Source organism: Panicum virgatum, chromosome 5N, assembly GCF_016808335.1.
Source record: "Panicum virgatum strain AP13 chromosome 5N, P.virgatum_v5, whole genome shotgun sequence".
NCBI lineage: Eukaryota > Viridiplantae > Streptophyta > Magnoliopsida > Poales > Poaceae > Panicum > Panicum virgatum.
In genome coordinates this window covers 36,943,282-36,969,437 of record NC_053149.1, presented here as the reverse complement: position 1 = coordinate 36,969,437, position 26,156 = coordinate 36,943,282, and the positions used below count along the sequence as shown (strand labels likewise).

Below are 26,156 nucleotides of genomic sequence, written 5' to 3'. Positions count from 1 at the left end.
TCTTCGCAAGCTTTTACTGCAGTTGTATTTTTCTAAATCCATATTATGCTTTACAATATTGTTAGGAATTCCGATATTGTTAACTGGACCTGTATCAGTAAAACGATCTGGAAGTAATATGAAGCGGACGTAATGCCATCGCCTCATCGCTCTTCCGAGTCGCCACCATGAATGGGCAGTTTTTCAACACATGACCAAGGTCTAGCTCGTAGAGAATAGTGGGGCTGCAAGACAACTTGGGAAAACAAATTATAATAAGCACCTCTCTAGGGCAGCTTTTCAGTACATCAAGGCCCAGCTAGCACCTCTAACGGTCCATGGTCCGTTCAGAGAAACTGCATTGCTGCCTGTGTCGTTGCTTTTTTTTTCAGAAAGATCCTAAACATTGGGCTCAGCGTATATTCATAGGAAGAAGAGAATTGATCCAATTTATAAGTAAATCGGATTCGAAAACCCTAAACTCTATACAACTACACCTACAACTATGTCTGATTGGATTGGGACATCGACAGGGGCCATGTACACTGGTCGGTTGCATTCGGGCATCAACATGACCACATCACTCAACTTAAGAAACTGCCCGGCCATATTGGGACATCGACACGAGCCTCAACAGAACTCCGCCCGATCAAATTGGATCATCAACACGAGCACTCCTTTCACGGCCTTGCCTCCAGCCAAGCTCAACTTGTAGCACAAGAAGCAGCCAGTTTTCTCCAGCCACACCACCATAGCGTCACTAGCATTCATCGAAGCAAACTGACACCGGCACGCCACCACGGTGTAGCCGATGCACCCCTGCAGCTGGTCGGAGTGGGATTACACCATGACCACGTCTCCAAGATTGTAAATAGTGCCCGAGGGCGTTGCCGTCATCTTGCCGGCAAATCTGATATGTCTTTCGCCGATGATTGCCCACCTCCCAATCGAGCTAAGCAAAAAGCCCTCCCGCTGTGGCGCTTTGCGAGGCCCTTGCACCACCGCCTCGTCTGTGCGCAGCCGACTCCGCCAATACGCAGTCGCCGCACACACTACTACAGAATAGGCCTTTGTTCCAGGCCATTTGTCCCGGCAGCCTTTGGGCCCGGGACAATAGGTGGCTTTTGTCCCGGGTCCAACGGCTAGCCGGGCCAGCGGGGGACAGGGGCCTTTTGTCCCGGTTGGAGACACCAACCGAGACAAAAGGGGGGCCATTTGTCCTGGTTGGTGGATCCAACAGGGACAAAAGGCCCGCGTACCCTTTTGTCCCGGTTGGAACCACCAACCGGGACAAAAGGCCCCCATTTTGTCCCGGTTGGTGTCTCCAACCGGGACAAAAGTCCTTGGCCCCCTTATCCCCTTCCCTCTCCCCCCGCCCGAGCCATTCAGCTCACTTGTTTCTTGCTGTTCTCGGCTCGGGAGAGAGAGGAGTTCTTGCTCATTTCTTCACCAATTTGTGAAGATCTTTGATTCCCCGTCCATCCATCGGCGCTAAAGGTTTGGGGCTTGTTTTTCTCTTCTTCCTTGGCTTGTATAGCTCATTTCATGCTTTAGAAATAGAGAAAATGTGTAGCTAGCTCATTTCTTGGACATTTAGCTAGATTGCATATGTAGGTGTGATTTTCTTTTAGATTTAGATGAGTATGTGGATAGTAGAAATTTTTAAAATGAGTGTAGACACTTCATGTGATGTACTTGTATACATGACCATATTGTGGATAGTTGATTTTTGTATTCATGAATGAATTAATGAAATGAGTATATTAGAATTATTTGTATTATGAATGGATTATTCTGACACTCTAGTGATCGATGTATTTATTCAGGCTCACATTGAAACAATCTAGAAGCTAAAAAAAATCTTTATTTCAAAACAAGTATACGTCATTAATCTCCATCCAACGGTGATGGCACTATCTTTCGGGAATACACGATGCGCTATAAGCACGTCGCGAATCGGTTGGTCGCATCACCAGCACTTCCGATTGATAAGAAGACAGCATTTGACGCAGTCAGCATGGCCGTTGTTGTACTGAGAGCATATCAACGAGCATGCTGCCTGTGCCAAGTGCTGTGCCTATTAATCGTAAATGTTGGTGCTGCGACTGGCCGATTGGTGACATCCTTGTACCGCACCGTGTCCCCTCGAAAGGCAGTGTCATCACCGCAGGGTTGAGGTTACTGACATATACATTTTCAGAAATAAAGGTTTATTTTTCTTCTAGAGGGTTTCTGGATATTGAAAATAGTATACTCCTGGAACTGAAGGGTGTCAAAGTAATTAGAAGTTATAGAGAATTCTTTCAATTAATTAGAGATTTCTTGAGGATTAATGATACATTTCGTCTTTTTTATATGATTTCATTGTTATTTGCAAGAGTTATTAATCTGATCATTGTAATTGTAATAGTAAATAATTTTTGCATTGTAATGGTAAGAATTTATAATTTTGTGGAAAATAAATGTATTTTTCAGTAAAATATGGCTTCAGCAGCTGGAGAGAGTGGCGCCGGTGGGGGTGATCGTTGTCCTTCTGGAGAGAAGGGCACAACTCGAGTAGGTCGTCGGTCCAAAAAACCTAGTGCTTTTCATAGGGCAGCGCTCCGTTATTTGGAAAAAGAATATAGAAAATGTATGGCAAGGGGCGAGGAACCTCCGTTTGATCTTGAGGATTTATTGCGGCGTTACGGTTCGTCACCACCAAACTCGGAGGTTTCAGCTCCGCCATCTTCTTTTGCGCCAGCAAGAAATCCGTTAGAGCATTCTGCGTTCCAACGCAAGGACAGTTGAAAACCTATGTGTTGTTGACCGAATTTTTAAATTTCATGTATAGTACTCCTTTGTTAAGTTCTGTAATGGATTAAGTATTCCTTTTAATTAATCCAGATGTATGATGGATATTGCATATCTTTTAATTATTCAAGTTATGTTACATTTAGTTTAATTTAGGTTTGATATATTTTATTTATTTGATACGTGTAAAGAATTCAAATCGATTTATTTAAAATGCAGATGGACCGGCAATGGATGTACAATGCTGACCGACGTTCGAAAAAAATCATTGATGGCCTGCATTATTTTTTGTCTGTGGCTGAGGCAAACAAGCAGATTGGTTTTATGTGCTGCCCGTGTGTTCATTGCAACAATAACAAGAATTACTCATCTTTAAGAATCCTACACAGCCACATTTTCACAAATGGTTTCATGGAGAAGTATGTTTGTTGGACGAAGCACGGAGAACAGGGGGTTACCATAGAAGACAATGAAGAAGAAGATTTTGACGACCATTTTCCCGGGAATGCTGGAATCGGTGCATTCGATGACGATATTCCCATGGAAGAGCCCGAAGTAGATGTAGCAGAAAATGATCCCAGTGACGATCTGGGGCAGGCATTGCACAATGTGCAGGCAGACTGTGAGAGTGAAACGGAGAGGTTGAAGTTCCAGAAGTTGTTAGAGGACCACCGTAAGTTGTTGTATCCAGATTGTCAAAATGGATTGAAGAAACTTGGCACCACCTTGGAGTTGCTGCAATGGAAGGCGACAAATGGTGTATCCGATAAGGGATTTGGTGAATTACTCAAACTTGTTAAAAAAATGCTTCCTAAGGACAATGAATTGCCTACCACAACGTATGAAGCCAAACAACTTGTTTGCCCTTTAGGACTGGAAGTGCAAAAGATACATGCATGCCCCAACGACTGCATCCTCTACCGATGCGAGTACGAGAATTTGGATGCATGTCCCGTATGCAGTGCATTGCGTTACAAGATTAGAAAAGATGATCCTGGAGATGTCGAGGGGGAGCCTCCCTGGAAGAGAGTTCCTGCGAAGGTCATGTGGTATTCGCCTATAATACCACGTTTGAAGCGTCTGTTTAGAAATAAAGATATTCCTAAGTTGATGCGATGGCACAAAGAGGAACGCAAGAAAGACTCGATGTTGAGACACCCCGCTGATGGGTCGCAGTGGAGAAAAATAGATAGAACGTACCCTGAATTTGATTTGGATGCGAGAAACATAAGGTTCGGTTTGAGTACGGATGGCATGAATCCTTTTGGTGAGATGAGCAGTGGTCATAGCACTTGGCCTGTGACTCTTTGTCTGTACAATCTTCCACCATGGCTCTGCATGAAACGAAAGTTTATCATGATGCCAGTGCTTATCCCGGGTCCAAAGCAGCCCAGAAATGACATTGATGTGTACCTAAGACCATTGGTCGAAGAACTCTTATTGCTCTGGGGCGATGAAGGTGTACAGATGTGGGATGAATACAAACAGGAAAACTTCAACCTATGAGCATTGCTGTTCATAACGATCAATGACTGGCCTGCTCTTAGTAACTTGTCAGGACATTCGAACAAGGGATACAAAACATGCACACACTGTTTAGATGATACCGATAATATATGGTTGACTCACTATAAGAAAGTTGTATACATGGGTCATCGTTGATTTCTTCCCATCAGGCATGTAGTACGAAAGAAGGGCAAGCATTTCAAAGGCCAAGCGGACCACCGAACAAAACCGATGCACCGTAGTGGTAAAGACATCTTCAACATGGTAAAAGATCTAGAAGTTATTTTTGGAAAGGGATCTGGTAGCCAACCTGTTCCGAACGAAAACGGAATGGCGCCCATGTGGAAGAAGAAATCTATATTTTGGGAGCTACCATATTGGGAAGTCTTAGATGTTCGTCATGCAATTAATGTGATGCACCTCACGAAGAATTTTTGCGTCAACCTGATAGCATTCTTGGGAGTGTACGGAAAGACAAAAGATACAGTAGAAGCACGTCAAGAATTGCAACGTATGGAAGAACGAGATGCCTTACATCCACAACAGCGAGATAATGGACGATAATACTTAAGTCCTGCCAGCTATACTCTTAGCAAGGAAGAGAAAGAAACCATGTTTGACTGCTTGAGCAGTATAAAGGTTCCATCTGGATAGTCATCCAATATAAAAGGAATCTTAAATTTGGCAGAGAAGAAATTTACAAATCTCAAGTCCCATGACTGCCATGTGCTTATGACCGAACTTCTTCCGGTTGTGTTGCGGGGGATTCTGCCTGATAACGTCCGGTTAACCATTGTGAAGTTATGTGCCTTCCTCAACGCAGTTTCTCAGAAGATAATTGACCCGGAGAATTTGATAAAGCTACAAAACGATGTGGTGCAATGTCTTGTTGGCTTTGAGCTGATATTTCCACCATCTTTCTTCAACATCTTGACACATCTTCTAGTGCACCTTGTCAAAGAGATTGATATCCTCGGACCAGTATTTCTACACAACATGTTCCCATTCGAAAGGTTCATGGGGGTACACAAGAAATGTGTTCGTAATAGAGCTTGTCCAGAATGAAGCATCGCCAGTGCCTACGGAACTGAGGTGGTCATTGACTTTTGTGTTGACTTTATTGATGACTTTAAACCGATTGGAGTCCCTGAATCGCGATATGAGGGGAGACTAACCGGAAAGGGTACATTAGGAAAGAAATCTTATGTCTGCACAGATGATTTCTCATTCAAGAAAGCACATTATACGGTTCTTCAACAATCATCCTTGGTTGACCCATATAGCGAGGAACACAAGAAAATTCTGCTCTTCAATTTCCCGGAAAAGTCTGAGGCATGGATTACACGTGAGCACATGAACACTTTCTGCAGCTGGTTGCGGAAGCATCTAATGTATAACATGGATATAAGTGAACAACTGTTCTTATTGGCTAGGGGACCATCTTGGAATATCTTAACATACCAAAGGTACGAGATAAATGGAAACACATTTTATACGATAGCCCAAGATAAAAAGAGTACCAACCAAAATAGCGGTGTTCGTATGGATGCCACGGACAATAATGGAAAAAAAAGACACATATTACGGCTACATTGAAGAGATATGGGAGCTGGATTATAGTCCCAATTTCAAGGTGCCTCTATTTCGTTGCCAATGGGTTAAGCTATCTGGAGGAGGGGTAACAAAAGATGAGAATGGGATGACAATAGTTGATCTCAACAATCTTGGGTATAGAGACGAGCCATTTGTCCTAACCCAGGATGTCGCTCAGGTTTTCGACATTAAGGACATGTCCAGCAAGCCAAAGAAATGGATAAACAAGCAAAAGGATGAGCCTAAGCGATACATAGTTCTATCAGGAAAGAGAAACATCGTTGGAGTGGAGGACAAGACAGACTTGTCAGAAGAATATAATAATTTTGTTGCCATTCCACCTTTCAAAGTAAATGCTGATCCATGCATCCTGCTAGCCAATGATGATGCTCCATACTTGCGTCGTGATCATAATAAAGTGACATTTGTGAAGAGAAAGTTTGTTACCGCTAATCCTTCATGTACTTGAATCATTTTATATTATTGTATAAAAACATAATCGCAATTCGAATACTTTTATTATATATGTACTGTACAATTATACTTTATGTGTTATATATATTATTTTATATATTGTTCACTTAATTACCGGACTCAATTATAATTTTCATTCAATAATGGATTACTCAACTAATTTTATTTATTTCATGAAATTACATTCACATTAACACACTATACTCTCTCACTAACACACACAATCTCACTAACACAAACTATCTCTCAAACTCACACACTACTCATTAATATCATGAAATTGCTTAATTTTATCTAAAATTCACTTTTTAAACGTTAATATCGTGATAGAATCCACTTTCTGTCGAAAAGCAACCGTTTGAAAAATTATGTTCACCTAATATATTTTTGCATGGTCAAAATAACAAATATGATTTCAAAAAAGTTAGATATTTCATTGACCCAATCACTTGAATGAAAATTAATTATTTTTGTTGCGTGTATCAAGTTTATATAGAGATAAGAAATTTTGTTCCATAATTTTCGAAATCATAATTTTATTAACTGAATTAACAAATGAAAGCCAATTTTAAAAGAGAAGTAAAAAGAAACAAAAACAAACATAAGATTAGGTGGGGACGAGGGAAAACGGGCCCCTTTTGTCCCGGGTGGTAGATCCACCCGGGACTAAAGGTGGGCCGCGGGCTGGGAATTTTCCCGGCCTGCCCAAAAACATCTTTCGTCCCGGTTGAAGCCACGACCCGGGACAAAAGGCCCCCCCATATATTTCCTTCCTCCTTCGCCCTTCCCAAACACTTGGTCGTTTCATCTGCGCCTGGTGCCGCCGCCGTCCCCTACTCCCCCCACTGCGCGAGCCCAACGTCCCCGAGCACCGCGGCCGTCGTCGTCGCCTCCCAGAGTGCCGTTGTACCTGCGAGCGCCGCCGCCGTCGATGTCCGCCATCCCGGCCCGGACCCCGCCGCGCGAGCCCAACATCCCCGAGCGCCGCCGACCTCACGCCGCCGCCGTCGATGTCCGCCATCCCGGCCCGGACCCCGCCGCGCGAGCCCAACATCCCCGAGCGCCGCCGACCTCACGCCGCCGCCCAGAGCCCCGCCGCGTCCTCCGGCTCGCCCCGCCGTCACCTGTGCGCGCCCTCGCCGTACGTGCGCCACGCGCCGCCCTGGCCCTGCCACTGCAGCACCGAGCCGGCGCCGCCGCCCTAACCCCCTTATGTGTTTAGAAATTAGTTTAAATATGGATTATTTGTTTAAATTTGAAAATATGGACTATTTGTTTAGAAATTATGTTGTAAAATATAGATTATTTGTTAATTCATTTAATTTTGATGACAAATAGGGTGTTAATTACTTTTGAAATTATATTATTTATAGTTCATGTTATTTAGAGTGAAATCATAATTTGTTGTTTAGAGTGAAATCATAATTTGTTGTGTAAATAAAGGTATATTTACAAATTTTTAAATGTATGAATGTGTGTGTATGTATGTATGTATGTATGTATGTATGTATGTATGTATGTATGTATGTATGTATGTATGTATGTATGTATGTATGTATGTATGTATGTATGTGCAAAGTGAGTTTAAATTTCTTTTAAATATTTCATGTATATTTCTTGAATTACTTAGAGAATATTTCTTGACTTCATCCATCGATCGTTACTTAGTGAAAAAACCGTCTAGAATATTTCATATATAGATGATTTCAAGTTTATTTCTTGAATTACTTAGAGAATATTACTCGACCTCATCCATCGATCGGTACTTAGTGAAAAAACCATCTAGAATATTTCACAGTCGATACTTAGTGAAATTATAGTTAGAATATTTCGTGTATATTTTTTGAATTACTTAGAGAATATTTCTCGACCTCATCCATCGATCGGTACTTAGTGAAATTATCGATAGAATATTTCTTTTATATTTCTTGAATTACTTAGAGAATATTTCTCGACCTCATCCATCGATCGGTACTTAGTGAAAAAACCGTCTAGAATATTTCATATATAGAATATTTCAAGTTTATTTCTTGAATTACTTAGAGAATATTACTCGACCTCTTCCATCGATCGGTACTTAGTCAAATGCTCGCAAATATGTAGATTATTTAGAGAATTTTTTAAGGGTTTTATTTGTATTCATATTTTAGTTACGATGGACCCGCGACACACAGACGCGGAAGACGAACAGTTCCTGTTGAATATGATTGGCGAAGGTCAAGGAGATGTCCCTGAACAAGCTGATGATGGCAGCAATACCTACATATATTTGAATATGTCCGGTGATGGAATTGAGCCACCATCTATTCTGGATGACGCTGCTGCTGAACAAAGTGCTAATGTATATATCACAACTATACTTATTTGTAGTGACAATCATATTTTCATCTGAATCTATATAAATACTATGAATGTTTTTTATAGCCGTCTGGATCATCGTCGCAGCAGAAAAAGACGAAGCGAGGCCCAACAAAAAAACTGGAAGGGCGGTTCATTATAACAGAAGTTTGTCCAGATGGCGAACCGATCGCTCCAGAAGCTGCCGCCAAAAAATTCATAAGACAATCCGGATGTATTGTCAGGGACCACATCCCGATCAGCTTCAGGCTCTGGAAAGCTTCCAATCCAAGCGAGGAACGGGATGCGGTACCCGAAAGAGAAAAAGAATGGTGCTGGCGGGAGCTTAAGAAAAACTTCACGGTTCCAGCTGAATCCGAAGAGATATGCAAGCACTGGACCCTGAGTAAGATGGCTGAATAGCTCCGATCATTCAAGAAAATTTTGACGAAGAAATATATCAAGACCGGGACCACACCCGTATTTACCGGCGAGCTCGAAAAGCTCAGGGGTCACTGGGATGCATTTGTGGAATACAAGTCTTCAGAGCTTGGGCTTGAGAAGGTGCAGAAGGCCAAAGACAACGCCTCGAAGAAAGTGTACCATCACACTCTAGGCCAAGGAGGATACAAGCTTGCAGTACCCAAATGGGAGAAGATGGAGCAGGATCTGCTTGACAGAGGCATCCAACCTGCGACCATGAACTAGCCTGAAAGGTCAAGGATCTGGTTTTATGGTCACGGGGGAAGCTTGGACCCATTGACTGGTGACTGCATCTATGGGCCAAACATCCAGCGAGCAGCCCAGAGACTACAGGAGGCCATATAAGCAGCGGCCGAGGGAACATTCCAACCGGATAGAGAGAGGGACGAGCTGACTTACGCCCTTGGGAATCCAGAGCATCCGGGCCGCACAAGAGGCAAAGGCGTGGTTCCGTGGAAGTATGGGTTCAGGGATTACATTGAATCATATAGAAGCCGGCAAAGAAGAAAGAATGATGAGCGGGAGCACATGCGAAGGCTAGAGGAACGGCTCATGTCACACGATCAAAGACTGGAGGAAGAGGTTCAACGTCAAGTGGCCATAGCAATGAGCCAGCAACAGCAAGCCCAAACGGTGCCTCCAAAGCCTAATGTCGCAGCCGATCACCTGTCTCAGCGGAAAAGCAGCTGCGCTTCCATAGACGTCGCCGTCGCCGAGCCAACGGGGATCCAAGCCGCCGTTGAAGCGTCGGCCCCGCAGCGATTTCCAGTGGATGAGATCACCCAGCGGACACCTTGTGACCTGCAGACTGCCGTTAAGAACTTAATGTTCACTGTATCGTACGGTACCGCCATGCCAACCCAACCAGGAGACGTGTACCACGGGCAGCAAATTCCGCCTAGATACACAAGAGTTGGCGTGGAGCAGGTGTGCCAGGGTTGGGAGACGCTCGAGCTTGATATTCCTGGAGGCGATGGGGAGAGGACACTAGCAGAAGCCATTCATGGCTACATCCTATGGGATAAGCGCTACATTGTCCTAAAGTCGGATGATCAAACACCAAGACCGGCATCTCAGCATGCCTCTCCAAGACCGGCATCTCCGCAAAACTCCCCAAGGGCAGCACTGTCTCGGCAAGGTTCACCGGCACATTCTCCATCACCATCATCTCATGCGCCGATGAACACTCAAGCGTCACCGTCGCCTCCATGGTCACCCTCTCCGCCGCCGGCAAAGAAGCAGAAACGGCCGCCGGCAAAGAAGGTAGTTGTACCGGCTAAGGAGCCTCCAAAGAAAAGGAAAAGGAGAAGAAAACCAAGGAGGCTCCTATTAAACCCTGGGACATGAGCCTTGAAGAATGCGATCGGATAACTCAAGAAAGAGTTAAAGAGCACTTCAAGCCAAAGCCGAAGCTGGAGCCCGAGAAAGTGATAAATCCAATAGATTTGAAATTTTTTTAGTGAATGTGCGAAGCAAATAAGAGAAAATTCATTTCGAGAGACCCCCCCTTTAGACTATGAACGCACAATTGTCAAAACTACTGAGAAAAAGAAGAGGCAATCAAAGTCGTCGTCGTCCGACGTTCCGCAGCTCGGAGCCCAAAAGAAACAATCAATAGAGCCTCTCGTAGTGGGACAGACGACGCAAGAACAAGACTTTGTTACATTTTTGAAAGAATCAAACCTGACGGCGGTTCAGATTGCAGGGGGAGAAGATATTCCAAAGGCCGATGTGGTCGTCAAATGGACGTTTGAGATCGGCAAAACTCTTGTACCCTCCGAAGTAGTGTTTGTGCTTCCAACGCAAATGTATAAGCTGCACCAGCACTATATGCGTGCGATGGCCGATTGCATCTTCATGCAGGGCGCAAAGATTAAAGATGACAATTTCTTATGGGGGAGGCCATTATATGGATAAACTGGGAAGAAATTTACCAACTATTCCATCAGGAGGCCCTCGACATCTCTATGGTCGGCTTGTTGGTTCTGTAAGTATTTTACTCTCCTTACGTATTATTTTGCATGATCTCAACATACTGATCTCTTGATTTATTCGGTATCATGTAGAATGGAGAAACATACTTGCAGAAGAAAGGGATACTCTCACCTCGGCTTCATCAACCCAATTACTTGTAATTGGAGACTTCAACGTGACAATTCCGATGAGATATTCCAAAACTTGTTCAAGTACATAAGCGTTCATCACAACAAGCAAATGATATTGTTTCCTTACAACTTTGCGTGAGTGATTCCTTCCGTCTAACTCTTTCTATTCTGTAATCGAATTGTTTAAACCTTAACTACCAAGAACTGCCTCCGTATAATCTTGCAGTGAACACTGGGTCCTAATTGTCATAATTCCCGAGAAGAGCCTACTCGTGGTTATGGACTCATTGAGGAGACCTCCAGAACAATACGAAAATCTTCTTAACATGATGAAAAAGTAATTCTACCACTACTCCGTCGATGACCGATAATTTGAATCACTTTGTTACTTGACTATAATTGTTCTAATCATGCACAGGATTTGGAAAGAATTTGCTAAAAATCATCCAGGCAAATTTGACAAGGAATTGAAGATCAAGACAGATTTTCCGGTACGCACTTGGATGATTCGTTGCATGATTCATTAGTTTTATTATATATTCATGTAAATACCTGATAATTTCTTCTCTCTTAAAGTGTATGAGGCAGAAACAAGGCACTGTATTGTGCGCATACTATGTATGCAAGAACATCCATGGTCTGGTAGGTCCTCCAAAGGGCTGGACAGATTGGGAGGAGGAAGTAAGTAAAAAACTTGTTAATATTTGAACTCGTATTTTATTTAGTCGAAATTAATTATCCCCTTTTTCCATAGGTCGGGGAGATGCGCGATAAACTCATACCGGAGGAAAAGATTATGGCGATTCAAGAACAATTCTCCGGATTTATTGTTGAGCAAGTCCTCGATCCAAAAGGCGAATTCTACTATGATGGAATATCTAATATTGACAATCGCAGCAAATATGACAATATACGCGCATATATGTAATTAAGAACGAATATACCTATGTAAATATATATGTATGTGTATGTATTAAATTTCTATTTATGAGTATGTATGTATTAAATTTCCAAAAGGCGAATTCTACTATGTAATTAAGAACGAATATACCTATGTAATTAAGAACGAATATACCTATGCAAATACGATGGAGTATGTATTATATATATAAGCACTCCAATAATATATGTGTGTATATATATATATTTATATAATATTGGTCCTAGACATTTTCATATGTAAAGGAATTCACATGTATAGATATGTGTATACATATATATATATAAGTGAATTAATTTATATATGAAAACTATTTAGGACAAATATTATATAAGTAACTATATATATATGTATATATTAGTGGAGATCATACACACTGAATTCCAATACATAAGTTTAATTGAAATGCAAAAGTATAATTGAAATAGAAAAAGAATTGAGAAAAAGAAAACATGAAGAAAAAAAAGGGACCTTTTGTCCCGGTTGGTAACCGGGACAAAAGGGTGCGCTAGCCATGTGGGCGCTGGCAGCACCTTTTGCCCCGGTTGGTGTTACCAACCGGAACAAAAGGTCCTCTTTTGTCCCGGTAGCCAGACCCAGGACAAAAGAGCACCCCATTTTATCCCGGACTGGCGTTCCCGGTTGGGAAACCGGGACAACAGGGGTTTCCCAACCGGAACAAATCAACATTTTTGTAGTAGTGACAGTGGTGGATCTACAGGGTATGCCGCTTGGTCCACGGCATACCCTGCAAATCTTGCCTAGGCTAGACAGCGCATGTGTAAAAGAGCAAAACTTTCAAACTTTGCGTCGCTGCGGATTGACATCTAGTTCCAGTCCGCGTGTTCTACTCACCCAAGCTCCCGACGAAAAAAGCCGAACCCCGATGTGAGTATGTGACTCATCACGTTCCTCCGATGACTGCCATAATACTAGCTACCGAAACCAGCAAAATATGAACGTTGGTCTATAGGCTTCCGCTAACAAGTGACAAGCATCGGTGGCGATCGTGTTAAGTTCAGAATCCTAAACATTTCATTTAGAAGGGCATTGGTTAATGAAAAATTTCAAAAATAGTTTGATTTAGTAGCTAAAATAACCAACATCAATTTAGTTGAAATGAGTGCTCACTTTAGATGGAATTTACATAAAATACGGGGTCTTTACAGTTAGATCTATGTACCTCCACAAAATGAACTAAAATGCTCCCTTTCGCCACAAATTGATTTGGAAACTAAAAATTCCTCTCAAGATAAAGATTTATTTTTGGTTTCTCCAAAAAAAAAGTTATCCTAACAAAAAATAATCTAGTCAGGAAGAATTGGAAGGGGAGATCAATTACACATCTCCGTTTTGATTGTTACCATGCAAAAGAGATTTGGAAGATAGTCTATTTAGCTACTTGGTTAACCCCGCCAAGATCGATTCCCATATATTAGGAAATTGGTTCTCAAATTTTGATAACAACGAGAGGCGTGTCGTTTTGGTGGGGGCAGCTGCATTGTGTTGTGCTATTTAGAGATGTCATAATGATATTATTTTTAACAAAACCAAGTATTCATCATTTATGCAGGCTGTTTTCAAGGGATCTACTGATTGCGCTTATGGGCGCAACTGCAGCATAAAGACACGATAAAGGTGATGTTTCGAAGGGCAAGTCTTGCATTGGAGGTTGTCGCCTTGGAGATAGCAAATCATGGGTGGAAGCATAACTTTAGAATTGGTTTAGATGATTTTTCCTTTGTTCATTCCCCAGCTAGCTAATAGACGGCTATTTTTATAATAATCATTGAGTTGTGTACACTTTGTAGAGGTCGGAACTCGTTTCTATTTTCTAAAAAAAAAAGTGACAAGCATCGGTGCCCGTGATGAATTGACCAAAATAATCAAAATACTATGCTCAATTGCCTTCAACATATCTTTCGTAGTTTTTGATCCACTTGGTTCCCGTGCTCCACGGTGAGCATCCTCTCTTTTTGTTTGTTGTGTAATTTTAACATAACAAGGGGTCCTTTAAATGTACTATGAAGCTTTTAGCTATGTTTTGCTTGTTTACCAAATTACACTGCAAAATTATTATCAAAGTATTTATTAGATTAGATCAAATTATATATTGGAGTAGTAGCATGGCATACCCTGAGTTAAAATTCTAGAATTATTTATTCAATCATGCAGTCATTATTCATGATGTTAAATTATTTGATTGTTCTGAATTCTAAATTGTTTGCTTGTACAAGTAAGTACTGATGTGGATGGATTATTTTTCATGTATACAACCATGTTTTTCACGTGTGAATCCATATTGTTCACTTTCTATACACTAATGTGTTCCGTGTTAAATTAAATTGTTTAGATTTGTTGACTTATTTGTTCGTTAGTGGACTCATTTGTTTCAAAATTTGACTAATTTTATTTCAGATGTGGACTTATTTGTTATATTCTAGGTTGCTCTTGGAATGTGCAGTCCTGAGAGCATCTCCACCAGTCTCCCAATAATTTTTTTCCAATAATTAGTATTGGGAAATGTCCCAATAGCAGTTTTAGGATTATTGAGAGAGTTGCTTTTGCAGTCTCCCAATAGCCTTCTCCCAATCCAACTAATTTATTGGGAGAGTCACAACTTCCCCTTTATTTAGGGAGAGATGAGGTGAATTATTGAGATGTCCCAATAACTATTAGAGAAAGGGGAAGGTTTTGGGAGACTGTTGGAGTACTAGTTTTCTATCTACTCTCCTAATACGGTAGTTGGATTGGGGATTGGGAGACTGCTGGAGATGCTCTGAGGGCGTGGAGAAGGTTGTGTTGGCGGGAGGTGCTGCGGAGGTGCAAGCATGGGTAGGTGGCGGTCTTGCGGCGGCAGCGTGCGGCGTGGTGCCAGCTGGCAGGGGCTCTGTGCGGGAGTAGGGGCGTGAAGGAGGTTGTACGGCGACAGTAGCAATTTTGTATACCTAGTAGATAAAAAATAATTTAACAACTCAAACTAATTCTGCTTACAAATCAACAAAATATGTACACATGGCAGACAAGTCAGTATAAAAAAGAAAAACAGAATGAAGATAAAAGAGAAAGAAAAAAAAGAAGGGTTAACAATAGATTTGGATTATCATACAATAACTTTTTGCTATGAAAACATTTTTAGGACAATAAATTTTTCACTATCGAAACAATCAAATATTTGTGTACTAACATTCAACTATAAGAAATAAAGATGGATATGAATTATAAAAAATGAATTACTATCCAAATAAAGTATATTGACACAAGGATTAGAAAGAAGAAAGAACAAAAGAAAAATAGAAGAGAAAAAATTAAGAAATATATATGGCAGAATTATAAGGGAAACTCAACAAAGAAAGAGATAGAAAATAAATGGAAGGAAAGAAATAGAGAAGGAGAAAGAAACATAAAAAAAATTGGGGGTAATAGCCTAGTGGGCCGAATCAATTTCACATCTGCGTCATGCGACCTCGATAGACGGGCCTCCTATAATCTCTCATCTTCACACGTCCAGTGGATTGAAACGCATTCATGGGCCTCCACCTCGGCATTTCTATTGCCTCCCATGTCCTATGTGTTGCAGACCTGCTGCCTGCTGCGGCCCACGCGCTTCTGGTGACAAACGAAAGTTTGTGTACGTGCCCGCGCATTTGTTCCTTGGCTGTCTATTTCATTTGGTTTTGGGCGGTTCGAGATTTTGGGCAGCCCCCACGGGCTGACCAGCAAAGCAAAGCAAAGCAACGCGCTCGTTCTCTCCGCCTCCGATCCGAAGGCGCGCGACAAGCATGGGCGTTTGGCACCCTTCCGTTTGTCCACGGGAGCATGCCGTACGTCTCAAACATATCCTTGCCTAGGCTCCTGGTCTCACATAGGAGTAATAGCAAATAAACAGGATGGATGTGGCTGGCCTTAAAAGTTCAAACCAGGCTATGGGTTAGGATGACCCTCCCCTCTGAAATTTCATGAGCGCACCAGATACGGTGAGCAAAGCAAGCACTGTAGACGTGATGGTGTGCCACTGTGCCAAAATTATTTGCCAAACTATATACTGAAAACTGCATAGTAGCCATCTAATTTCCTAGCTCTTGCCGGGCTGCTCTGCTGTCCATAGTTGCCGCCACAATGCCAGCCATATATATATAGACAATTACTTCTGTCCAAAGCACATGCTCCGTGAGTCATGTCAAATGGCTTTGGCGAAGTAAGTGAGCACTACTTGGCCTAAAAAAGGTAGGTGACATTATAAAAAAAATGATTTGCAAGAACATCTCTTTTTTTTAAGCTAGTTGAAATTGCGTCTCGCTTCCACAAATACGAGCTGGTTATTGTAGCTTACTCCAGCGCCCCATCACCGCCGGTTCAAAATGGCTATCACCGCCAGTTTGGGGGCATTGGATTTAAGTCGATGGTGATGGGAGGCACATCACCACTGATTCATAAACCGTTGGTGATGAGTCCATCAACCATTGGTGATGGGTGCTCATCACCGCCGGTTTGTTTCTTGAACCGGCTTTGAAGACCTTTTTCCCATCAAAAAATATTCATATATTAATATTACACCATCATTACAGCATATATAATTATAGCAGTAGAACTCAACTAAACATCTCGTACATCAAGATTAAATGGAAGTCCATACTTCATGATTAAACGAAAGAGTCCATACATCAAAATTCAAACGAAGAGTCAATACATCGATATTAAAATAAAGAGTCCATACACCAAATATATTGTAATGTTTGATAAGAACGAAGTCCATACACCAAATGTATTGTAATGTTTGATAAGAATGATATGATCTATGTATTACACCTAGATTGTGTACTTAGCTCCATCACCTTGACAGGAGCGACGGGCTCACCTAATTCATTGAGCTCGGTAATAAGAGACCGACCCTTGGGCACCTTGTTCCGACCTCGTTTGGGCCTACAGGCAACTGACGCCGTGGTCTCTTCCTCATTCGGAGCTAGCACCTGCACATATATTAAACAGTTATTTCCTACAATTGATCCAATTAGAAGAGCTCACATATATGCGTCAGCCCTGCAAACGGTTTGGATGATAACAAGTTTAACGGTTTGGATTTTACTTTGGACTTATTTAGTCTGGTGCTACACGGGCCAGCACTGAAACAATTTGATTAGGTTTGGGCTTCAGCTCCTAGCAGTTCGGGGCGAGGTTGGTGCGGATGGTACCTTTTAATTTTCTATGGGCTGTAACCTTGGGTTCTAACCGTGGGTTCTCATGTGGCTCCAATGCTCTCTAGCCTCCTGCCTCCGGAAAAGCTATTTATCGCACGCGCGAAAAATAGCGGCGCTATCGCAAAAGGGGGGGAGAAGCCCCTGTTCTTCTTCTTCCCCGAGCTCGGCGGCGGTGGGGGTGGGGGGCCGGAGAGCGGTGGTTGGTGGGCGGAGCGGCCGCCGGCGAGGTCGCCGACGGCCGGGGTGGTGGAGGGCGGCAGCGGCCTTATGAATCCGGGTTGGGGGGTGGGGCGGCTCCAAGGTCGCCGGACCTAGAGTAGGGCTCGGCGGTGGCGGTTCGGCCGGCGGAGGGCGCCGCCCCCGGTGGGCGGTGCCGGCGGCGGGGCGAGAAGAGGTGGCGCGGTGGCGGCTAGACGACGAGCTTGGTTGGCGTCGGCAGCGGTAGAGTGTGGCGGCAGAGGCGCCGGGGGCGGCGTGGAGCCCGGGAGGTGGGGGAGCAGGGCGGCTCTGCCTTCTGTGATGTGCCGCGCCCCCTCGCATATGCGGGGAATATATCCCCCTGTCTCCGCCTCCCTTCCGCCGCCGCATGCGGCACACCCACACCACGCCTCCACCTCCCTTCCACAGTTGTGACTCGCCACCACTGCACCACGCCTATGCCTCCCTTCCGTCGCCGCTGTGACAAAACCGCCAAGTTAAACGGCTTAATTAAGCGTAATGGCCATCAATTGAACGCATCAGGCGCATTAGCTTAATTAAGTGTAACCTGACAGCCTGTTTCCAACCCACAGGCCGATCGAAACACACCAGAAGTCTCGCGCGATGGCGAGCACAGACGGTACCGGCATAATATAATTTCACAAAAATAGATAATAACATAAATATTTACAAAACAGCTTTAAATTTTGAATTTACATAAAATAAAGAATATGACCTGAGAGAAGGAAATTTGATTGAGAACCAATAAAATAAAACAATAACTATGAACACGTGAGGACGTCACATCGAGCCCACTGATGCGAATCCTGGTTAGATTCTATACCTGAAACAGGGTAAACAACAAATCCTGAGTATACTAATACTCAGCAAGACTTACCCGACTTTTGGGTATACTTAGCCTACATATCTAGACATGCAAAGCTTTCTGACTGGTGGATTTATTTGCAGAAAAGCATCTAAGGGTAGATCCTTAATTTCAAAATTTTAGCTCCACATTATAGTTATAAAGTTGCTACACATCTATGATTTGCAGATCCATAACAATCAATGTGAAAACATAATTGATTAAATAAAATCAACATGTATCATATCATTTCGTTTCATTTCCTTACTACGATGTGACTCGAAGATCAAGGTGCTCATGTCCGAGAGCGACTGACGGCGAATCGATCCGATTTAACCTCGCAAGGTGGACCTAACCAACACGGCACGTATTAGCCCCGTCGGACCATACGGACCAACCATTCCCCTCCCCGCCTCGAACTACAGAACCGCCCCACCTACATATAGTCAGCCGGGCTCAACGAGAGACCACCAAAAGTAAACATATGCATCCCAATTCTCCGCGACTACCCGACTTGCCCTAAGGGGTGGTGATGAAGTTCTGTACTTTCGAAACAAGGCAGTACTCGGCTTACCGGTTTCGACTACCTCCTACTTCCGGTATGCGGTTAGTACAAATCAAACATGATCAGCAGGGCCGACAACGGCACGGTCCTTAACCGACACAGACGGCTAGACAGTTCCCGTCCGGTCTCCAATTCTTTTCCTTTCCTCCATATTCCAATATTCCATAATCAAATCACAAAGACATCCTATATCTCGCGAGTAACAGGGAATTACTCGACTTCTAGCGAATCCTATTTTTAGCATGGCAAGGATAACGACATCCACATACTAGTATTCCGACCAATGGAACCTAGGAATCATGCAACTATGGTTTCATCCAACGCCTAGAAACTTAATGCATAGTCAAGTAAATATATATATAACATTTCATAAGTTAAAATAGTAGGTTATGCTCCGGGGCTTGCCTTCCTGGGCGTAATTGGATCTGGGCTCTTCCGAAATCGGGTTCGGGTCTGTAGTAACTTCAGTTAGATTCACCTGAACTTCATGCTGCTCACTCTCGGACTCTGGCACCAGCTCGTATGTTCCGTCAATGAGAGTGGTAGTATCTATATGAGATGCACATGGGTGAGTTGTTGTGATGATAACAACTTATAACTTGCTTCACTATAAAATTGTAATTCAAACAAAACCCGAAATTAAAGAGTGAAACACTTCCATTCATATTTTACTGGGCAATCGTTTATAGAGTAGTAACTCAACATATCTAACTGCATAAGACATCATGATCAACAGCACAAGAAAGCTATACTAACTTCCTAAACAAGTGGGAGTAGTTTCCTATAGCAATTAAATCATGGTTGGTTAATAAATCAACAACTCAGTACACATACAGTATTAAATTAAAAAAAATTACATCAAACATAAGGTAAATAGAACTAACTATCCTGCAAAATTCATTGCAAAACTTGTAGCCAATTACCCAGAACAATTCATGTAATCAGACAACTCCTAGAACAAGATTCAATTATAGAGGTTAGACCAGAATATAAAAGAAGCTCAAAATTTAACAGTAGGTCTAAAAAGGCATGATTTAGCTACTGTGAATTTTTCATGATTTTATCTACAAATAATTAATTCTGAGAAAATAAACAATACAGACATCATATTTACAAGATTAATTTTATCTCCTGTTCTATTCATGAATTGGGACTCAAACTTCATGGACAAGCTAAACTATTCAAAAAGAACACTCATAAATATTTTTATAATTTATCATCAAACTAAACTATTTATCATAATTAAAGTTTACTAAGCAAGGATTGAATCAAAGAATTAGCTACACATGAGAACTAACCACGAAATTTTTATATAAATACTATAGTCACATGAACATCTCACCATCAAAATTTCACAGCAATACATGGCTTCAAACATTAGTTAAGGAAAAAATAAAACAACTAGTCTTTATGTACCTAGTGACACAAAACAATTTGTACAGCAAAAACTTTCAACAAACACCCATCATATTTTGATTCTACTGTATAGAGCTTTTCATAAGGATTCTAGAACAACTGGATTTGCTATTTTACGAATTTTCTACGAATTTCTATTGAATTTCAAAGTTTATAGCTAGAAATTACAAAGGGGTCCTTAAAGCACTATTCATCTGAGTCCCAGTCTATTCAAATAACCCCCTGGATTTTCTTGAATTTCAACCCGAGGTCCCTGGCTGGGGTTTGAAATAGGGGAGGCGGCGGTGGCCGGATTCCGGCGCTTGGGCTCGTCGGCGACGAGGGCCCGGTGGGGGAAAAGCAAGAGGAGGACGAGCTCTACCTCGGGGTGGCTTTGGTTGGGGCTGGGATGGCCGGAGCGGGCGGCGCCGCGGAGAGGGGCGGCCGGCGGCGGACTGGGCCTGCGGCGGCGGCGTTCCGGCGGGCTTGGGCGTCGGCGAGCGGGTCGGGGAGCTTCAGGGGGAGGCCGTGGAGCGATTCCCGAGCTCAGTTTGGACGAAGGGAGGCCGGAGGTGGAAGATCCGCAGCGGCCTAGGGAGGGGCGGCGCTAATGGCGGCTCTGGACGCCGGAAGGCTTGGCCGGGCGCCTCGAGCAGAGACGGGGAGTAGAGGGGGAGGGAGGAGACTCGTTTGCGAAGCACATGGAAGGGAGGAGAGCCAGCAGAGGGCGCAAGCGAGCGGCGAAACGGCGCACATCACGGCTCGGCGCGTTCGTCGTCGTGGCGTGTCGACGGCCGTCCTCGGCGTGCGTGCAAGGAGATGGCGCCGCGTGGAGAGGCCGAGAGGCTTCGGGAGAACCAAAGACGGGGCGTGCCGAGGGCACGGCGCGTGGCCGGCGGCCTTGACTCGGACGGCGCCCACGGCTCGGCCAGCACAGAACAGAGGAGGGAGAGAGAGAAGAGAGAGTGAGGGATTGACAGGTGGGGTCCACATGTAAGGTTCAAATTTGAATAAAATTTTGTATTTCCATTTGAATTCAAATTTTTGGATTGTTACAATCCTTCCCCCTAAAAGAAATCTCGTCCCGAGATTTAAGTGGAGAAGAAGTAAAGAAGAACAATCGATAAACTAAGGACAAGGATCAGTCAATGTGGGTGCTAGTTTCTAGAATAATCAATATAGCTGATTTATTGGTATAAATATTGCCAGCTGATTTGCTAATTCCTTGCTTGATATGGTTCTGGAAGACATAAGTTGCATAGCAACCAAACTGTTATTACCTAATTGAAGATTAACCGTGCCACGGTGTGAGCTAATCAATTATTTTTCCACACTAAAATGCTCCAGGGCTTCAGCTTTTGCAGCAAGTGACTGTGGATAATATATGTGGACACAATCACCATCAGAATCGGTTGAAAAGGGCCGGTTGACTATTCCCGTGCTAGCAGAAAGTAGGATTTTTTACAAAGAAGAGATGTTCTAAGCTTCTCAACAAATATGAATCAAGGAGATTTCTGAGAAGAATCAAATTCTCAATTTGGTGGTGAATCTAGATAGAACAGACATCAAAGTGAGTTTTTAATGAACTCTGGGAAACTGAAAAGAAAGGGCATCAAAGCAAGTTTTTCTCAAGAATATTCTTGCTCGATATTGTTTATTAATGGAACTGCATGATGCAAGATGCATATGTTGCCATGCATGTTAGTATACTACTATCCCAGAAACTCAAACCTAAAACAAGCCCGTTCGCGTCGTTATTTGTCTAGGGCCTACCCCCTTAAAGAGGACGAAGTAGAGAAAAATATTTTATGGGTTGCATAAAAAGACAGTCGTAACAGTCCATGTCCCTCCGTACTTAAGCGCCAGCGCGTACCCAGCGGCACAATCGTATGCGTCCATACGAGGCACTAGGTCTCGTCGCGGCACTATAGTCCGAAAGACAATCACCGCTACGAAAGAAAAATCAAAGAAAGCAATCCAAGCAGCACAAATTCAGAGAGGTTTTTCATATTTCAAAAACATCAAAAGTTCTACGTAGACATACGGGACACATAACGTTAGTTAGCCTATCATCCGGTTTCACCTTGTTAAACCCATACCTAAACAATGTATGATTATGCAATGCAACAATATTGCATTCCTATTCATGCAAGATGACTATAATGTAGGTGATTAAAATCTTTAACTTATTCACATTGATTCGAGCAAGAATGCAAGTGAATCCATATTAAGGGTAGGAATCAAAATAATTAAGAATGAAGGATATCAATACTCGAAGAACAATAGAATGTCTTTAGTCATCAAGGATAGTTGGGATGGATTATCTTCGAGCATTTGAACGAATGGTCTAGAGGCAAATTAATGTTGACCAATACTAGAAAATATCATTGTTTGGATCAATTGGAAAGGTCGTTGAGCCACTAATCAGTTAATTGTAGTTAGTTATGGTATGAAAGTTATACCAAAATAACCAACCAAGGGTTTCACCTATGGACAATATCTTTATTTGGACTTTCGAAGATAATGAGAATGTTAAGAAAGACCTAACCATTACTACCGCGTCGTAACTATAAGCATCGAAAGCACTTAATTAAAGAGTCAATCTTAGTCTAGGGATCCACCTGAACATTTCACCAAGGTCGTTAAAACTTCTACAGCATGTAAATCTATAGTTTCTCACATCTTTCTCCTAACTAAGTTTTACAGGAAAAATTATTTGGATAGCTAGAAGTTGGACCGACAGTAGTGCAGCGCAAAATTTCAAAACAGCGATATATGCTCTTAGTGAACGAGTGAGTATTGGATGCACCAGAAAAACCACCCAAAACTCCACACATGATGATATGATGATGCACGCTCGTCTAATTTAATCCTCTCCACAATTTGCCAACATAATTATATGGCAATATACGTGAATACTCGGTGGCATACATACGTACTCTCCCTATTATATATCTAGTCGTTTTGTACTCGTTCTAACTCACGCAATCATTTGTTAGTGTACCTGCAGAAAATCACATGATATACATATATATATATATATATATCCACGACTGGACCCTTCGTGCCAGCACACACGAACGGCCCCCATGTGTCCTACGCCACATGGGTAACGCACATGCAGTTGCCCACATATTCACACATACATCACCATCCACTATAGAGATGGCGCCCATGCGTTTAACGCTGCATGGACAGCGCTGCATACGTTACCGAGGCAACGTATTCACTTCCCGTACAAATCGCCTTACGGGACACCCAATGGTAAACGTGTCCCAAGGTACACGGTCATGGCCAATCGCATGACAGATTTACATCTCGTAACATTGCCTTACGAGATGGCCGTGATTGCAATCACACGGCAGGAAGTCCGCGCTCCATATCGGGCGGCAGATAGCGATAGGCTCATTTGAATGGAGCCTTATCACCTCCTCGTATGCTCATCATACGGGACCCGCGCACGTATGAAACACGTGGGCTATTCTAAGGACTACCAAGAATGCTTACATTGCTTACCTTAGCGTAGGTGTGTCGTTACAATATTAAATAAAGGTTATGCAAGAAAGTAAGTTTTGACATAAATGTAATGTGCTGGAAGTTAGTTGTTAATATATAGAACCAATAAAACAAAACAATAACTATGATGAACCAATAAAACAAAACAATAACTATGAACACGTGAGGACGTCACATCGAGCCCACTGATGCGAATCCTGGTTAGATTCTATACCTGAAACAGGGTAAACAACAAACCCTGAGTATACTAATACTCAGCAAGACTTACCCGACTTTTGGGTATACTTATCCCACATATCTAGACATGCAAAGCTTTATGACTGGTGGATTTATTTGCAGAAAAGCATCTAAGGGTAGATCCTTAATTTCAAAATTTTAGCTCCACATTATAGTTATAAAGTTGCTACACATCTATGATTTACAGATTCATAACAATCAATGTGAAAACATAATTGATTAAATAACATCAACATTAGTTAAGTAAAAGATAAAACTAGTCTTTATGTACCTAGTGACACAAAACAATTTGTACAGCAAAAACTTTCAACAAACACCCATCATATTTTGATTCTACTGTATAGAGCTTTTCATAAGGATTCCAGAACAACTGGATTTGCTATTTTACGAATTTTCTACGAATTTCTATTGAATTTCAAAGTTTACAGCTAGAAATTACAAAGGGGTCCTCAAAGCACTATTCATCTGAGTCACAGTGTATTCAAACAACCCCCTGGATTTTCTTGAATTTCAACCCGAGGTCCCTGGATGGGGTTTGAAACAGGAGAGGCGGCGGCGGCCGGATTCCGGCGCTTGGGCTCGTCGGCGGCGAGGGCCCGGTGGGGGAAAAGCAAGAGGAGGACGAGCTCTACCTCGGGGTGGCTTTGGTTGGGGCTGGGATGGCCGGAGCGGGGGGCGCCGCGGAGAGGGGCGGCCGGCGGCGGACTGGGCCTGCGGCGGCGGCGTTCCGGCGGGCTTGGGCGTCGGCGAGCGGGTCGGGGAGCTTCAGGGGGAGGCCGTGGAGCGATTCCCGGGCTCAGTTTGGACAAAGGGAGGCCGGAGGTGGAAGATCCGCGGCGGCCTAGGGAGGGGCGGCGCTAATGGCGGCTCTGGACGCCGGAAGGCTTGGCCGGGCGCCTCGAGCAGAGACGGGGAGTAGAGGGGGAGGGAGGAGACTCGTTTGCGAAGCACATGGAAGGGAGGAGAGCCAGCAGAGGGCGCAAGCGAGTGGCGAAACGGCGCACGTCACGGCTCGGCACGTTCGTCGTCGTGGCGCGTCGACGGCCGTCCTCGGCGTGCGTGCAAGGAGATGGCGCTGCGTGGAGAGGCCGAGAGGCTTCGGGAGAACCAAAGACAGGGCGCGCCGAGGGCACGGCGCGTGGCCGGCGACCTTGACTCGGACGGCGCCCACGGCTCGGCCAGCACAGAACAGAGGAGGGAGAGAGAAGAGAGAGTGAGGGATTGACAGGTGAGGTCCACATGTAAGGTTCAAATTTGAATAAAATTTTGTATTTCCATTTGAATTCAAATTTTTGGATTGTTACAGCCACCACGCCCCCGCCTCCGCCTGAGCTTCCTCTCCTCGCTCGCGGATCTGCCACGGCGCGGCGCTGCACCACCACTCCGCTCGGAGGTGCTGCCACGGATCGCCTGGATCTCCAAGGAGCCAACATCCCGCGCCCTCTGCTCAAATCCTAGCGACTGGGGCAAGCAGCAGCAAAGGCTGCCAGATCGTGGTTTTTCTCGGCAGGTCCAACACCTGCTTCCCTCCCCTTCACTTCTTGCAGGTCCTTTTCAGATTTGTCCTGTTTCTACTGGTGCTGATTTTGGGGGTGTTCTTGATTTGCAGGAGAAGGTGACGTTTGAGAGGGCGGCGACCCAGGAGGAGGAGGAGAGGCTGCGGTACCTCTAGTTCGTACAGCAGGTGGCGGCGCAGGCGCTGGTGATGGCCGCTCCGCCCCGGCGTCGACCACATCGAGGGCACCGTCAAGGCTGTCGTGGTTTGTGCAGCTAATTTTGTTGCATTTTTTACCAGGCACATGCTTTCAAATCTGATATATTTTCCATGTCTGAAGTGGTCAGTACTTTGCGTTGGTTAACCGCAGCTATATATATTGATTAGATTTGGTGTTGCTTTCACTGAAAAAGGGCTTGGCTGATGGTTTGGCATGCTCTGCACTGCACACTTCAGGAATGGTCATGCATGGCCTAA

At 43.6% G+C, this 26,156-nt stretch overlaps 2 long non-coding RNA genes across 2 annotated transcripts in view; one reads left to right on the top strand and one right to left on the bottom strand.

Annotated features, from left to right (window-relative positions):
- Positions 1 to 16,818: 16,818 nt before the first annotated feature.
- Positions 16,819 to 26,010, bottom strand: LOC120676109. The gene is made up of 2 exons (XR_005675671.1): positions 25,851 to 26,010; positions 16,819 to 17,180 (listed from the first exon to the last, which is right to left on the bottom strand). It is a non-coding gene; the product is annotated as an uncharacterized LOC120676109 (long non-coding RNA).
- Positions 25,496 to 26,156, top strand: part of LOC120676108 — a 20,609-nt gene continuing 19,948 nt past the window's right edge. Inside the window, exons 1-2 of the long non-coding RNA XR_005675670.1 lie at positions 25,496 to 25,694; positions 25,794 to 25,944. This is a non-coding gene — a long non-coding RNA (uncharacterized LOC120676108). The remainder of the gene's footprint in view (positions 25,695 to 25,793; positions 25,945 to 26,156) is intronic.